We start from the raw sequence: 12401 nt of genomic DNA on the forward strand, positions 1-12401 counted from the left end.
AGTCAAATGCAACACAGGTTCTAGTTTATAGGTTTTTTTTCTGAGATTTCACTACCAAATATGTTGAATACATAAAAGAAGGCAAATTATTAAAACCACCGGGAAAAAATTCTCTTTGCATGAATTTTGTCATTTCACCTCATTGTTGACAGATTGTCTTTACCTTACATGTCTGGAATATGCAGCAAATGATATAATGGCGGTGAGAATGTTTGTCTCGCACCTATATTTTAATTACTAAAACAATGTAAAAAGACGACATATAGACGGATCATATGCAGACTCTATGGTGTCTGTTATTGAAGGAAGATGTTCATTATTATTCTGCGGTACGCATGTTGTTTCGAGTATTATATATTAATTGTTTGAGCGTTTCTTAGTGATCAGTGTTATTGCGTAAATTTGTGCTATATTTCTGTCACGTAGTGTTGTCATTTTAACAATTTTTTTAAAACATTTTCAATATAAGCCGGATGTTTGTTTAACCACCTTCTTTCTAAAAATGTTTTGTAAGTAATATGGCAGTTATTATCAAATATGTTCCATGTGTGTTGACGTTTATTTTTGTTACACATCAGCGTTCCTGTTGTTTCTTAGTTTTCGTCTTATAGTTCACGTGTTTCCCTCGATTTTTTACTCGAATTTGTGTTTTCGCAATCGATGTACAATTTATGAACACGGTATAGTACGTTTGCCTTGATATACCAGACTCGTTAGAATACACGGCACTCGTGTTGGATGGACGATGAATACAATATGATGTTGTAACCATCTCAAAAAGTACAAATATTTTAACGGGTTTTTTTTCTACTTGCAAGACACTGAAAGGGAAGATAAACACAAATTTTGCGTCAACGGAAGTTGTTTAATTGTCTACTTTGTAGGTTTTACACTTTCTCAACACAATTTTAAAAATCTAATTACAATAGACAACTTATAAAATATAAAACATGGTATGCAAATTATACCTCTATTCTACTTAAAATCATCTATATGCATGGATTTAGTTTCATGCAATGACAATCTCAACATGTTAAACATAAACACGTTTGAAGTTAAACTTGTTTAACACGTAACCTTTTTCTTATTAGATAAACATGATAAGCACGTCAATTCAACACAGAAATTATGTGTTTGGTTTAATGAAAATCATTAACATCGATTTCGTGGCAGGTGTCTGTTGATTTTTTACGGCTACATGTTGTAATGTACTATTATATTATTTGTGTATTAATTTCTCTTAACTCCATGTTCTTGCGTTTATTTGTACTGAATTCATGTCCAGATGTGTTGTAATTTTATCAGTATATGTATCATTACCATATGAGCAAGATGTTTGGCTAGCCATAAATCCAGGTTTAGCTCATTATTTTGTTCTTAAAATGTCCTGTATCAATTCAGTCATATGGTAGTTGTTATCTTAAGTCCGTTTCTATGTATGTTGGCGTTTGCTGTTATCATGTTTATTGTTGTTCAGTGTTTATGTTGGTCCGTTGGTTTCCTTTTTTAGTTGATGTGTTTCATTTGTTTTTATTTGTTACCCGAAATTCCTTTTGCTTAATCGAATAATGATCATTGAACAACGGTATATTACTGTTGTCATCAAATGCATTATTTAGGGCATTAAAAAAAACATCATGATTATCTTCATCTGCCAGAGTTTAAGCAGCTTCATAATGTGTCGAGCAGCTTATAATTTTACTGATATCTATATGATAATATTAGGTGTTACAACTCTTAACCAACTCATATTTTTTTATACCAGAGCAATACAATTGTGCTACGGTATGATCAAGACTAATAACTTCACATTGGATTGTGCCACCGTATCGCACTCAATGTGGAAATTTATTTTTTAGAACAGTTCTCTTATTGCTTTTTTTATTTAACTATGTAAAATGTCTTAAATATCTGTAGTTGCAAACTAATTAGATATTGTAAATTTCACGAAAAGAGTTTACGATATGGAAAGAATACTTATATTCAAGAAAACCGCATCAGGATGTCAAAGTTTTAATTAATATCCATTTATCTGAATATTAAAAGTCTCCAAAATGACATGATTTGTGATTAATTTACAATTACAGTAATCTTTCTGCTTGAAATAAACAAAATTGAGAATCGAATATAGTGTGATTTTCAGAAGTCAATAGGATTCGCATTGTCTGCCAATTGACACATTTTGGTGTTGATGTTTGATTTGAGGTCGTCTCTGTTGAAACCGTTTACATTTTATAAGTTTTTGGAGTGTAAAGTGCACACATTTCAAACTTAAAAAGAAATGTCCACTGGCCGTATGGTGTCACATAAATATTCATTTTTTTAACTTAGGTTTGTTTTTGTTCTTCTCGGAACCATAATAGCAGGCTAAGTCGTGCATTGCATACAGTGTATCGGTGCAATAAAGTTATCTTTCATAACTTGCAGTGAAGTATCAGTATTTCTTAGTGAACTAAAATCATTATTTCACATGTGAAACAAATGCTGCAATTTTCAGGCCTCTGTAGTCATACAGCAATATGTGTTGCAAAGTTACACCTATATGATGTATTAACGAATGAAAATATATACATTCTTGAATGTTTTACTGTGTTCACAATAACAATAATAAATAAATTTCAGGATTTAAATATCGAGAAATTTACCTCGAAAAACACTGGTAAAAGATCAATAACATGTGTGTGTTCTTCTTACACTCATTGTTCATAATTATTTTGAGGATGAATTTCACCACTGTAATGTCTTATCACTGGAAGTTCCTTTAAGTGTAATTTCTGTAACACGGCGGATATTATTTGGTTGATGATGGTGACACGGCTGGTACTTTTACCTAATATCTTAGTTCATCACCTTTTTAGTAGGGGATCTAGTTGTTAAAACTTGAGTTGTCTAAATAGTTGTTTGCTCTACGTCCAGTGGTAAATATGTTACGCAAATAATGGACGAGAACAATAAACTATGATATTAAAATTATAGGACTCTCACTACTCGAAAAATTGAATTGAACGTGAAAATACTGACAAGGCAGGACTATGTACTTCACAAACAAACGAACGTCATTCTTAAGCATCTCTATAACTGTAGGACAGTTCATGTGACCATATTCCTACATTCAATCGTCCTTTAAATTGTTTTTCTGTAAAGAGTTTTTTTTTGTGTTTTGTTTGTCACTATTGATTGTCTGTTCGTTGTTTATCTTTTTCCCAAGATCTTCAATTTGTGGATAAAAAAACCACCAGTGACATGCTCCATACATTGCAGCCTCAATCCTATCCTATTTTAGTTGATTGTGAAGTGTAACAGCATGAGTGGTGCAACTCGTTGTGAAAAATTAATTCAGATCTAGTTTTAAAAGGTTTTGATTTTATTGCTTCCGTTTATGCGTAGTATTTCGTGTCATTCTATGTGTGTAATGATTCTACCTGTGACATGTAAGACTTTTGTACCCTTTGTTTTTAAAAATCATGTGTCATACGTTAAAAAAATTACATACTCATTTTACAAATAGATTTTGTTTCTCCTTGGCCAAAACATTCACAATCTGGTTTTTAGCTAGTATCGTGTTGCTCAATGACTAAACAAATGGACAAAGCCAAGTAAAACATAATCATATAGATACTTCTGTTCTATAATCTTTGTAACGCCCCTGTTATCGTCGTCGGAAATAACATTTAAAAAAACTAATTTGAAAATGAACTTATACATTTCGAATCTGGACTTGTGGCTACTATTACAAATTAGATACACAAACAAAATTGTACCATGTAGTTGACAACAAGATTAAGATTTCATGCCATTAGGGACGAATTGAAGCAGCAAAATCGGCAAGCAAACACTCACTTCATATATTTACTGACGTGTTTATATAGTGGTCACCTACTAAAATAAACGTATTCCACCTCCGACCATACAACTGTCTGAAATCTTTGCGAATCAAAAATGCTAAATTACATTCTGTTTAAGAAAATGCAAACATGCATACAGAAACGAGAAAGTAAATAGCTATTGCTTAATATTTTTTTTTTTTACACCGTTTTATACAACAGTGATGTTTCCACAACAAATATTAACCCTTTTGATTGACAACTTATATCTAGAGTTATTTAGATTGATATTACAACGGGCTGTCAGTTTTTCAAAGCTTAATAACTTGTTTGTGTACTCAAACGGCGCAGAGTCCATACACAATTTTATAAAAGACAGAAATATAGTAAAATCTTGTTAGATTCTCCAATTTCACATTACGATAGTATGAACGTGATCTTTTTACCCAATCTCGATAACTGAAATGTCAATAAGAGCTTTCGTCTCACATATCCATATATCTATATATGTTACCCGAAATTGACGGCTTTAAACTAAAATCCATGACATGCATAATGATTTCAACTATTCAATTGTTAATTTCTCAAATATCAGCAGAAACATACCCTTTAAACCATCGATTGGCTTTTGCATTTCTCGATATCTTGTTCATGTTCTTACTTTACAGATTTTGATCACTAAAGGAAAACCACACGTTACAAATCTAATCCGTGCAAAGTGATTATCTTGATTTTTCGTCATCAGGACCGATCAAAGCAAACAACATTTTGATAGTAAAAAATGTATAAGAACCGAAACAGTTGTTGAGATAGGTGAATAGTATTGAACAGATATTGGCAAACACATCAATAAAGGGAGTTGAAACCTATTGGCTCCTGGATATAATTGATGTTATTTTGAATCATGACATGTTTATTAATTAAATGTACTTTAAAGATGATAATTAAATATTTGCAATGAAATTCTACAAAATACTTGTTATTGTATGTCAAAAGCCCTAAGAGGACGCGTGTTTACAAATAATGTTGCAATTAAAAGCAGTAGAAGAGATATGGTTCCTCAGGACAATCATTAAAATTCATTAAAAAAACGAGATCAGTTTAACATCTTACACCATAACTAATATTATATCAGATATAGCATTGGCAGTTTAAGGATGTATTCTTCTGACGTTTCAGTCTCGTTGAAATATCGTTCTTCAATTATTTCCAAAACATGTGATACAATTGGAAAATATTTATATATCTAAAAAAATATATTATCAAACTTGACTCTCTAAAAAAAATTGTGTATATACAATAAGTAGCTTTTGAGTCATAACATTTTCAAATTGTATTGCCAATCAAGTCAGTCTCATTAGCCAAAATGTTGAGAAAATCGGTGAAGGGTACAAGAATTGCTTTTACACGAAAGATGTGTATAATATCAAATTTGTCTTTTTACAGTTCTTAGATATGTATTTTTGCAATCATTATCAAATAAGTTAAATTAATTCAATTTTGTCTATTTCATATTTTTTCAGAGTAAAGTAAGATCTACAAACACATCATGATCACCAAAACACAATTTTGTAATGAATTTATCTGTGTCCATTGTTTAATATGCCCATAGACCAAGGTGAGCGACACAGGCTCTTGAAAGCCTCTAGTTTAATGTTATTATGTTATCATCTTAAGATACGGGATGTGTGATGCTTCACAAGATTGTTGTTATTGTATTTATAGTAGTATTTTACTATTTGTTACTGTAATGTATCATCTACTAGTTGGGGCATTTTCTTAACCTCACCTTTGCTTTATGATGTCGCTGTCATTTATTTGCTACTGTTGATATTTTTAATATGTCATTCTCAAATAATTATAAATTTTGAATAAATGACATTGAGTTTTACTTTAGCAGCAAACTTCACTCGGCCTCCTTAAAGGTTTGTTGAACATCAATTTAAGAACCTTGGCTGTCAAAAATATATACTTTCCATTACAATGCTAAAAGTCTTCGAAATTTACCTTTTGGTCTTAGTATCCTACTTAAATGAATGAAATTATTGTTTATTCGCAGGTAAGTAAACAACTGATTGGTATATACAACCCAACACATAGAAGGGAATGATGATTCTCGGTGGAAGTTATAACCTAGTTCGTCTATCTATATTGTTTGCTTTCTATGAGCAAAATATGAGGACTAATGTTTCCGCATTCCGTGTGTAAAACGTAGAGTTTTTGTTTCTACTGTTGCTTTTATCTAGTATTTGGGCTCCAGGTGAACTTATTTTTAAATGTTTTTTTTTGTCAATAACTCTGTCTACCTTGCGGAAGTCTCTTTTAACGTTTCAAACTTTTAATATCAATTTGCGATTGACTGTTGAGGTCATGACTCGGTATTACTATAGTAAGATATTATCACTCTCATTACTGTCCATTACAATGCTAAAAGTCTTAGAAATTTCCGTTTTGTCTTAGAATCGTACTTCAATAAATGACTTTATTGTTTATTCGTACGTCAGTTAACAACTGATTGGTATATACAACCCAACACATAGAAGAGAATGGTGATTCTCGGTGAAAGCTATAACCTAATTCATATATCTATAAGTTTGGTCATCTTCGGTGATTTATTGAGTAAAAGTAACATCATTTAAATTAAAACATATATATTTTTAAATTCTATCTTTATTTATAATGAAGAAGCTAACATAATTGTTTCCTGGTTTTGAGAGTTGAAAATATGTAATTTCGAAATGTTCAATACGATAAATACAAGACATTTTGTATCAGTCATTATCCTATTTTGTAAAGACAACTTCTCATGTATATTCTGCAATTAGTATAAGAACAAAAGTCGTACAGGAAAAATTAGTTTAAGACCTAGTATACTTATCAGTATTATTAGGGAATTCTCAGACAACTATCAGACGTTTTTTTGTTAAATGATAACTTCAAAAGATGCGAACACAGAGGTTTCCTCTAAAGTTGATATTAAGGACCCTTCTTTTGAATTTTTTTTTATGTAATTCATAATCTCCGAGTCAAAGAAAGTGTTAAGATGTTTTGTAAAAATGTCACCTGATGAAAAGTTTTTATTTGTCAATTTTTCATTTTTTTTAAGGATAAGAAGTTTAATATGAAATTATTTCCTGATACGTATTTTAACAGAGTTATGAAAAGAAAAGATTAAAACTGACACTCCGATAATTTTATGGATACAATCAAGAATTGCTGTATACGTTGTGTCTGTCTAAGTAACGAAATTTGAAATTGTGGTTTACAATTTACTCGTCTGCTACTAGTAAATCAGAATATGACTGTTTAACCGTGTATCAATTCGCATTGCTATAAGACGTGTCTCAGTATTTATTCATCCAACATTCATGTATTTAGGTATGATGTGTTTTTGTAAGTTAGGTTGTATATCTGATCGTTTTTGGTTTGAAGTCCATGGATAGTATTGTGTTAGACAAGTCATTATGACGTCGTAACAGCCTTGATTCTTAGACCATTGTGAAAATAATTGCGAATGTTTGGATCCAGTTCCATATAATTGTATGAATTTCAAGATTATATTGACGTCACAAATAAACTCATCATACATGTAGATACCAGGACTAAAATTTTGCACTTACGCCAGACGCGCGTTTCGTCTACAGAAGACTCATCAATGGTACGAATAAAAAAATGTTTAAAAGGCCAAATAAATATCGAAATTAAAGAGCATTGAGGACTAAACATTCCTTAAAGTTTTGCCAAATACAGCTAAGGTACACATATTTTATTTCTGAGGTTAAAAGCCTGCAAAAATACTGCACTGTTTGTTGTGACATGTGCACTCGTCAATGTGACATATCAGTTGTTATTATTTTACTACTTGTGAATTTATCTGTTAGTCCTATATTTTTGTCACGCAGTGTTGTCATTACATACTAAGGCTTTTCTACCTCAGGCATGGATTACCTTAGCTGGATTTGGCAAAACTTTTAGGAATTGTGGTCCTCAACGCTCTTCAACTTCGTACTTTATTTGGCCTTTTTAACTTTTTTGGATTTGAGCGTCACTGATGAGTCTTTTGTAGACGAAACGCGCGTCTGGTGTATATACAAAATTTAGTCCTGGTATCTATGATGAGTTTATTTAGCGATTTAATTTGACATTGCCATATCAGCGGAAAGTTTAGATAGCAATAAAACTAGGTGCAATCAACTTTTTTCCAAAATATCCTTTACTCATTTAGAAATATGGCAGTTGTTATAAAATAATTATTTTCCTATATAAGTTGGCGTTTGTTTTAGTGCAGTTCAGTGTTTCTGTTGCTCCGTTGTTTTTCTCTTATACAAAAGTCATGTAGTTGATGTGTTTTCCTCGGTTTTAGTTTTTTACCCTGATTTGTTTATCTTAATTGACATTTTTACCTTTGGAGAGCTCTAACCTGCAATTGCCTATAGTTACGTGTTATATAGAATAAAAACACATACCATACAAAATGTACGAATCATTGAAGTACATTTATTATTACGTCATTGGGATAACAGAACAAATTTAACTATATACTGTTCAATGTGCCATAGATAGTTAGAACTTTCAGGTTACCTGAAACACAATAACATAAATAATACAAAGAAATTAACGGAAACTGTTTAAATAAGTACTAGCTACTAGGCAGATGGTACCAGAACTTTAGCATTAAATTAATGGAGAACAATTTATTTTGTTGTTTTTGTAATTCCTTTTTTTTTTTTGGCGCACAGATTTGATAATGCTGGCCTTTTTTCAGACTTTATGTTTTCTGATCATTACTATTTTTCTATCCTACAAACTTCTTGATTTTCTATATCTCTCGTCTGACATTTTATCCGTCTACTTAAGAACATGCCTGTACCAAGTAAAGAATATGATAGTTGTTATCCATTCGAATTCGTTTGATGTGTTCGAGATTTTAATTTTGCCAATTAATTAAGGACTTTTCTTTTTGAATTTTCCTCGGAGTTCAGTATTTTTGAGATTTTATTTTTAATAGTTTCTCTCGTATCTTCCGTCTGTCATTTTTAAAATTAACGTCCTTGTAATTTCAACAACATCGCTCAATCATTTCAAACTTTAATCTCGTATGCAGATTAATGATTGTTTTCAATTATCAAGAGACAATGTAGTCGGTTATTCATTATATGCACTTTGCTATTTTTAATTACCGAAATGTACTTAATATAAAGCTCTTTTTCTTATAATGTGAGCATTATTATAGCCAGTAGAGTTTCTTAAGCATATATTTTTCAAAGGATATACCTTTCATCTACACAAAAAATCACTATCCAGACTGTCACAAAAATTTTCACTGAGCGCTTGTATTCCTTGAAATTAATTAAAACATCAAACTGTTGAACGAACAACTGGCATTTAAGACATACAGCTAGATACCATAAACATACTATGCATATACAAGCCAGAGTCTGAGCTTGATTTGCTATATGATATAAAAACTAAACTGACGAAAAAGGTCATTTATTCAAAATCATAAAATGCAAAAAATACATTTTGCAAATAAAACATTTGACATAAAAGTTCATATTTAATATGAAATAATAATACATAATTAATACGAAATTACATCAACTAATATCATGTCAATTGAATAAATGACAAAGAATAGCAAAGGTGGGGAGAAAAATCTGCCCCATAAATAAACATATATACATATCTACTTCAAAAGATAACATTCAGGGCGGTATGTGGGTGGGAATTTTGAACAAATTGTTTGATAAGAATTACAAGTTAACACATCAAATGCTGATGATAAAAGGAAGTGACCACAATACACTTAGTACACGTGAACTCGTACTGACCCGCAAGATCATTGACCAATAAGAAAGATGATATCCAATCATGCATTGGTCATAAGTGAAATTTCGCTGCACGTGAAAACATGTTATCTAATTTCAACAATGTAACGTTTAATTAAGTAGGACACTCTGACCCTTTGACCAGACTAGAGACATCATACATTTACAGTATTAATAGCTCACTCTTTTATTTAAGTCGGTTAGTAATAAACAAATTAAAACAGAATTATCTTCTCTGCTGTCTTAAATTATTTAATTCCGCTCAATTTTCAATTAGCAAATAAAATAGGTTATACCGATGTTAGAATTGCGATATCAGTCATTTTTCAATTTCCTTAGTTCATGCATCAATATTGGTTGAATTTCAAAAGACCAGATATAATAATGACCGTTTTTGTACTAACCAGAAAGTATTACAATCCTGTTAAAATACAATCCTGAGATTGTCTGTAAGATATTAGTTTGTTAGACATTAGTAGTTAAACGTTATAATTTGTCATTCTTTTTTAATGGAGACATTCAAACATACCGTATTAAATGAAAAATATAAGCAGAAAACATCTAAAATAAAATTATACTGTCAGATAGAATTACCCTTTTTAACTAAGAAATAGCAAACAACCTGCATATTAAAACGTTATTAACAAATGTGTAACACAAATATCAAAGGTCGGATAAAGAATCCTATCGTAAATAAAATTGAGAATGGAAATGGGGAATGTGTCAAAGAGACAACAACCCGACCAAATAAAAAACAACAGCAGAGGGTCACCAACAGGTCTTCAATGTAGCGAGAAATTCCCGCATCCGGAGGCGTCCTTCAGCTGGCCCCTAAACAAATATATACTAGTCCAGTGATAATGAACGCCATACTAATTTCCAAATTGTACACAAGAAACTAAAATTAAAATAATACAAGACTAAAAAAGGCCAGAGGCTCCTGACTTGGGACAGGCGCAAAAATGGGGCGGGGTTAAACATGTTTGTGAGATCTCAACCCTCCCCCTATACCTCTAACCAATGTAGTAAAGTAAACGCATAACAATACGCACATTAAAATTCAGTTCAAGAGAAATCCGAGTCTGATGTCAGAAGATGTAACCAAAGAAAATAAACAAAATGACAATAATACATAAATAACAAGAGACTACTAGCAGTTAACTGACATGCCAGCTCCAGACTTCAATTAAACTGACTGAAAGATTATGATTTCATCATATGAACATTGTCTTTTCCGTTGAATGGGTCTGCCAATGTTAACATTATCAATCACAGTAAGTTGCCACAATTCCGGTATTTGGACGAATACATAATGTACATGTACATGCACAAAAATGCTCACGAATCTATAGCCACTTATGCCCGTCCGAACTGTACATACTCGCTCACCACATATTTTGACTGAACTGTGTTTTCACGTTCTAATCATCTAGTTACTATATGCAAATTCTAATAAGAAATATTGAAATTTTCAGCCATTGTTCTGCATTTGAATTGGCTGTAGAATCGTACATAGTGATTGTGTGTATTTTTTCTAAGAAACATTTCAATTATTAGCAACAACAAAAATACTTAAGACAGCAAATAGAAAAACCAAATAGACACATTGCTTTTATATCGAAGACATCACTAGATAATGTGTTATTGGAAATAGCTTCTTTAATGTCAAAAGGTCAAACCACGTTTTCCCTTATACTGGCATTTTAAATTTGAGAAGCTCTTACATCAATAAAATCATTTTTATTTTTAAAAACCTTTCTATTTTATCAGCCAATGAAATGGCTGAACACATAACATGATAAGTCGTACCGTTTTTACCCAGTCACCATTAAGATGATTCACATATATATATTTTTGCAGATTTAAAAACAATTTCCTGATCGTGATTATACTGAAAACGGATTTAAGGTACCACAATACAAAGATTTTTTTACTTCCAATCACTACCCTTTGAAATGCTGTAACTTTCTTATGAATGCATAGAAAATAACAAACGAGGTATATATAGATAGATAAAAGATTAATCTTTTAAATGAATGCAATATTTTTATTATGCAATCATTATGTAATCAATTATTATGTAATTAGTGGCAAAATCTGGGTAAGTTCACTTGAATGAATTTAGCTCTATCATCTCTTAAACAATACAGAAAATTTTAACGGAATCTTAATCAACACATCATTGGCTTCAAAAGGGTGTCTCAGATTGTCTCCATTCTCTCATAAATCTCTAATTAGTGTAAACATCCTAACCACATAAAAGAAGATAATGTTCAATTAGGTGTAAAATTTGTTCTATACATTTTATCTGAAATCTGAGACACCCTTTTGTAGATAATGGCAATAGGAACAACATATAATAAAATCAACCCTACAGGGATACCTATGCAGAAACTAATTTCATTAGACAGTGGAAATTTGGTGAAAAATATTTTAGACACAGTAAACATTATAATTGGTTACATAATTGTTGCATAATACTAACATTGCATTTATTTGAAAGAGTAATCTGTTAGCTATCCAAAACTACCAATTTTATAAATTTTCAAGGATTATTAAGAAAGTTACAGCATTTTAAAACTTTGGAGTTGGAGTTATAAAATCTTTGTATTGTGCTACCTTAATGGTCAGTTCCATCGTTTAGAAGAAACTGGATATTTCAGCTCCTCTCTCACCCCATATACAATTAACTGTTCCCATATATACCGTATTAGGTCTCTAACACACTATGTAAATAATAATATGCAGT

Source organism: Mytilus edulis, chromosome 4, assembly GCF_963676685.1.
Source record: "Mytilus edulis chromosome 4, xbMytEdul2.2, whole genome shotgun sequence".
NCBI lineage: Eukaryota > Metazoa > Mollusca > Bivalvia > Mytilida > Mytilidae > Mytilus > Mytilus edulis.